General features: G+C 38.1%; 1 long non-coding RNA gene across 1 annotated transcript; it reads right to left on the bottom strand.

The window, feature by feature from the left end:
• Window positions 1-242: 242 nt before the first annotated feature.
• Window positions 243-2096, bottom strand: LOC119569471. The gene is made up of 2 exons (XR_005228263.1): window positions 1842-2096; window positions 243-1188 (listed from the first exon to the last, which is right to left on the bottom strand). It is a non-coding gene; the product is annotated as an uncharacterized LOC119569471 (long non-coding RNA).
• Between the last annotated feature and the right edge of the window lie 4256 nt (window positions 2097-6352).

Raw genomic sequence — 6352 nt, 5'->3', positions numbered from 1 at the left:
AGTTACCCCGCTTACTCCGGATAATAGAAAACGAACGTTGACAACAGAAAACGTAGTCTTCCGCCGCCATTTTGTGGGACTTTTTCCTCCGCTATTAGGGGCACGACAATGATTTTTTAAGTCTTGTAAATTACCAGTAAATTACCAGTTCATTTCTTTTCCTTACAAGACAACTGGATAGTTGCGTTTTTCTTTGGTTTGCCAATTCCTATCTTGTTATGTGTATACCACCATATACTATCTTTTTTAGATATCCAATTCTTTATAGATATTTTAGATACCTAATTGTGGTCACAATAAGGAATATACCACCATTACTTGTAGTTTCGGCATAGAGTAATTTCCGAATCATCCTGAGTGCGGTTTTTGCATAATTTTTGCGAACGTAACCATTTAAGGCTGATCAGCCATCGAGATTTTGTTGCAAGTCCATTGGGTTACTTCTTAATCTCCCGTATTACTCTTCCTCTTCCGTTAAAATCAAGCCAATGATTTCATGAATGGCTATCATAATAAAGTAACAATAATTATCTATACCAAATGCCCCTGTATAGCACTTAAATCCATACTGGCCAATATGGCACAGCCTCGCTGCCCTTCATATCGTCACGGCCCTTCAAATAGGCCAATGTGGTACAGCCTCACTGCCCTTCATGTCGTCACTGCCCTTTTCCAATATCAACCTGCTCATCTCTCACGGCAATGCATGAAAGAGCAAACAATCCCCTTTCCTTTCGAGTCCCTCCTCCACGCAGCATGAAAGAAAACGGAACATCGAGAACGCTCGCCCACGCCATCACATGCATCCTCCTCTCACCCGTCATGGGGGGAAAACGGTACATCGAGAACATTCCTTCTCCGACTCGTGGGATTATTCACACACCTGCTGCAACAGCCTTCGTACAAATGAAACAACCAACAGAAACCGTTTTATTCATACAAACTACCTTAACTGTTGTTTTTTTTCCAATTTTTAAGAATGCTAAAGTAAAGAGTAAGATTATAAGGAAACTCGCCAATGTAAATTGACAGTAGGATCTTCTGATTTACCTGTCCCAACATGGGCAAATGTTGCATATATTTTCCTACCCTTGCAACACCTGCCACATGTCAGCCACACTTATCTATCAGGAAGGCAGGTAAGAGGACCCGTTTCTAACAAAGGTGATAGATGTTCATCTGGCAACCCTGAGAAGTAAAATTGAGGTTTAAAAAGTAAGTTCAACGGTTATGTTTTTTTTTTTTTTTTTTTTTATAGAGAGTACGTATTTTGTAGTCTAATTTTGTTAGCTCTACCATTTTTTTTTTTTATGCTCTCTTTTTTCCTTACGTGCTAATGTGAAGCAAATTATCGCTCTTTTTTATACTCATTTCACACTTTTCAAACAAACATATATTATATTTGTAGCGGTGGTTCGTCTACATCTACCAAAGTACCGAGTCTCGCTTTTATTTAAAATATAAGAAAAAAAAAAACAGAGTAAATGGAATATATAATTCACTTTATATCAATTCCACTTTCTTGCAATCTCACTGTCATATCACGGAACTGTAATTGCAACATCGCACAAACAAGCACCGTGACATCAAGAAATGCAAACTCTCAAGCTTTCATTTTTTTTTTTTTTTTCCAACACATATGGTTAAAAAAGCATAGCATATGTGAAGCCATTTGAGGAAAAAAAAGAAGTGTATAGATAGAAAAAAAATAATATAAATTCCTATTTTTCTTTTCCTCTTCACATCCGGTACATTATAGAGGTATGTGTAGGCCTATCCACCGAATACAAACTAAACTACTAAGAAAACTTGTAACAGAAAGGAAATAATTCTGTACTTACCTCAGGGTGTCCGGCTGTCCGGCTGGCTTCACCCCGCACCGTCACCCGCCACGTGTTCTCTCTCTTCTCCCTTTCTCCGTCTTTCCCTCTCACTCGCATGCCGTCGTTCGCTCTCCGCCATTCCTTCTTCGATTCCTATTGCCTATGAGTCACTATGGATGATAATTTTTTTTCTGAATAATGTGTACAGTGTTGATTGCAGGACACGTTGCGCAGCCTGCCTCCTCCGCCGCTGGAGCCGAAATGCGTCACTGGGTGCACGCCGCGTCCTTAAATAGGTACGGGTATTGCGCAGTGGCGAATGTTCTAGAAGACGTGACCCTCCGCATGCACCCACATGCAGGATATTGCGGATGGTTATGAGATGTGTTCTAAGGGGCTGCTTTGATGTAGATTTCATTGGAAATAAACACGTTGAAACTATTTGAGAAATGGAAATCGTCATCCACAGGCGAGACCAAAGCGGAATCACGTGACCATGAATAGAGATGACGTCATGATGGGGTGCTTGCCATATGGTGTAAGAATTGCAGCACTTTACGGTAGCTTTTCCGTTTATTGAAACTACAGTATGAGTCAGAAACTGAAATACAAAGAATTTCTCTAGTTCTCTTTATAGAACAGGAGTGGCATGTACAGGAATTTTCCACGCAGACACTTATTCTCATATAGGTATTATTGATACTCCGTTATTTTCCCTTTGATTAAAGTAATTATATTATACAGGGAACTGAGAGCATACCCACATAATCATACCATATTCATTTTGCTTTGATGTGAACGGTTAGTGGTGTAAAATCCCAAAATAAGTATGTGTAAGTTCCCCCCAAGTGTAAGTGATACTGCATTAGAAAACGAGAATTTCCCCACGTCAGTAATGTATGGATGTGAAATATACCTCAAGCATTAAATTACTTTAAAGAATTAAGAGAAAATAGAAATTCTAAATTCCTTCTAAGGGGCCTTGATACTAGACGGAATAAGATATAAGTTTGAATATAGGCGCATAACAGGATTCATATAAAAGGGACACGATCGATAAGATGCGTCTGGAAAGTGCAAAGGAATTTTCCGCCTTTTAATGGGTGTACCTATTGCATTTATCCAGGAAAATGCGAACATGCAAAAAAATCTTAAATATTTTAGTTAATAATATCCATATACATACTTATACGTACACATATGCACGCACAAACACATATATACACATGAATAGAGACACATCCACCCCCCCCACACACACACACATATACATGTGTATATGTATATATATATGTATATATATATATATATATATATATATATATATATATGTATATATTATATATATTATATTTCATTATATTATATATATATATATATACATACATACATACATACATACATAAATACATACACACATACATACATACACACACACACACACACACACACACACACACACACACACACACACACACACACACACACACACATATATATATATATATATATGTGTGTGTGTGTGTGTGTGTGTGTGTGTGTGTGTGTGTGTGTGTGTGTGTGTGTGTGTGTGTGTGTGTGTGTGTGTGTGTGTGTGTGTGTGTGTGCGTGTGCGTGTGTGTGCAGACGTGTACCTGTACGTCTTACATGACCCATGATTTAAGTTATCTAAAGAAAGTAGATCATTTATCTGGGTATTATCATAACATCTTCAGATACCTTGAAATAAAACCAAATGCCCTTGAAAAAAAAAATACTTATGCCATTATGCATCACACATGTTCGTTTCCGGTTCGAACACCACGTCATTCGGCCGAAGTGATGACGTCAACAGAATTGTGGAATTTGATCTCTATGTATAAAATCGGTTTTGTACCTGTAGTTTCTTTTCGTACTGTACAGCGTTGGTACATGAATAATGTCTGATTTATCCTTTGCTTTTCTTTCTGTCAGTTTATTCTTATTGTGAGTTGTGAACTATGTTGAGAAAAAACGCAGTGGAAATTAAATAATCTGAGATATTGAGTGATCACAGATACTCAGTCGACCCTCTTTTGTCGCCATGCAGGGTTCTGAGTTACTTCTTCCTACTTGCTAACGTTAGCGTATAGTGTGTGTGTGTGTGTGTGTGTGTGTGTGTGTGTGTGTGTGTGTGTGTGTGTGTGTGTGTGTGTGTGTGTGTGTGTGTGTGTGTGTGTGTGTGTGTGTGTGTGTGTGTGTTTGTGTGATGGCATCCCTTGAAAGAAAGGAAGAGTTACAGTTAGATTGATGGAAACACCTCAGTACATAAGCTTAAGAACACACATCTAAGAAGCAAATGCGTGTGTATACAGTATAAACCGGGATACACAGCACAGTCACTGTCCATAGTCCTGTTAATTTAGGTCGCACGAAGATAGTAACGTAGTCAGCTGTATCTTATGAGAAGGTTCAGAATTTTCCTGGTTCTTCCTTGTTTCACTTAGTAACAGAAACCTCTTGTCATGCTGTTTAACAGCAAATTTTAAGGCGAGTCAGAACAACTATACCCAATAGTGAATTTAACCTAACCTGTTTTATTTCGAATAGCCATCTGCCCATATAAATGTTTTTTTTTTTTTTTTCAGGAACTAACGGTCACACCCATTGAGAAGTAAATAAAAAAGTAAGCTAATCGTAAAACCAATCATAAATATTACGTAAAACTGATTCGTGTTCCCTCGATGGTACTCGGATTCACCCTCGCCAACTTTCACGTCGAGAAGTCCTTGACTCTTGGCTTACTGCCGACTGTCATTGGGTCTTTTAATACTTTTAACAAGAAAATGTATGTCAAGGGATTTTGCCCGATCTTCCTGTTTTCAGGAGGTTATGGGAATAAGAAACAGGGACAGGTTGGGTGTTTATGGATTATATGTTTCATTGTGTATAATAAAGAAAGACGTTTTGTAATGAAGCACTAATTTAAAATGCAGAATAAAATTAAATCAACGCAAGTGCATATTGGACAGTTTTCTAGGACAGACACGAGACACGGTTCTGCACATGCCCACCAAAAATCAATCATCTCAAGGGCATATCGCTGTTGAATTAAGGATGGCACTAGCCTCGAGTAGACGAGAATGCAGATGGAGGTGAAAGGAGTCTAATGCACCCACTTCATATATTTCTTTCATCAACATGACTTCCGGAAACTTGTCGTAATTTTCCATAGACCCCGCCCTCGCCTCGCTCCACCCAGTCTGTCGGCATGCTGTCACGTTTTCGCCATTTCCCCCCAACATTTAAAAAACTTTATCAGTTTAAGACTCCGGCGAATAAAAAAAATGGATATTGCAGTAAGAGTGTGCGGCAGGACAAGAAAGTCAAACGAGATTATTATACTGAAAGTAAAGTGATATTCAGTGTTCGTCTTTCGGAAATTTGGCACCGGGCTTTCTTGGTTCGCAGAGTATGGGAGTTTCATCTTTGTGATTCTTACGCCCAAGGATGAGGAAATTCCTTTGTGAGAGCTGAAATTTCCTTTATGGTTTGGAGCCTGGGACTGATGAACAAAAGACATGCAATGCATAGGTTACATGCACGGAGAGATATAGATTTTATCCCAATATTTTTACCGTAGGGACCAAAAAGTGATATATGTTTGTTTTGTTTGCTTGTGTGGTGTCCCGCATACAAGAGGCAATGCACGCTTAACCCTGGAGCTTACTTTCACTTTCTGATAACCTTCTCTCATACAGCATGTAATATTATTAAAGGCAGTACTACAGACATTTGAGCAAACTTGAACCTTAATACTTTCAGTCTAAAATATTGTTTTTATACAACTCTTATAAGGTTAGTCTGCAAACGAAAGCGCCTCATTGTATAATATATTCAAGTGCTTCTTTGGACGTTGAGTCGCTCCGTGTTTATTGCGTGTGAGTCTGAATATACATGTGTGTATCAGTCAACCCTTTTTGTTTATTTGTATATTTGCATCTTTTAGCATGTACAAGAAAACGTGTACGAGTACATGTGTATGCATTTTTGTGACACGAACATATGTAGTGTATATATGTGTGCATTTGTATAGGGAACGTAGATGCATTTTCGTAAATACATTTGTGTGTTGTGTATCTATGTCCATTTTTGATGTAATGTATGCCTTGATTTACAGGAAACCCACATATACTAATAATTTATACACGCTGGTAAATTTAGTAAGATGCATCGAAAGGGTTTGCAAACCTGAGTTAAGAGTATTCAATGTTGGCAGTCATTTGAATTTGGCAAATTGAATTTTTTTTATCTAAGCGCCGACTGATAGAGTTTAATTATCATGTAGAATATTAAACGCGCTTGTTGATATTAGAGGTGTTTTTGCGATTCCATTGTATAATTTAATTGCAAGTAACATTTTTGATAACCTTATTCTATTTAGTAATATCGCATTTCCAAACAAAAGCAAAGGTTAGTACATAGATAATACTATATCTGTGTGTGTGTGTGTGTGTGTGTGTGTGTGTGTGTGTGTGTGTGTGTGTGTGTGTGTGTGTGTGTGTGTGTGT

This window comes from Penaeus monodon, chromosome 4, assembly GCF_015228065.2.
Source record: "Penaeus monodon isolate SGIC_2016 chromosome 4, NSTDA_Pmon_1, whole genome shotgun sequence".
NCBI lineage: Eukaryota > Metazoa > Arthropoda > Malacostraca > Decapoda > Penaeidae > Penaeus > Penaeus monodon.
This window is presented reverse-complemented; position numbering and strand designations above follow the sequence as displayed.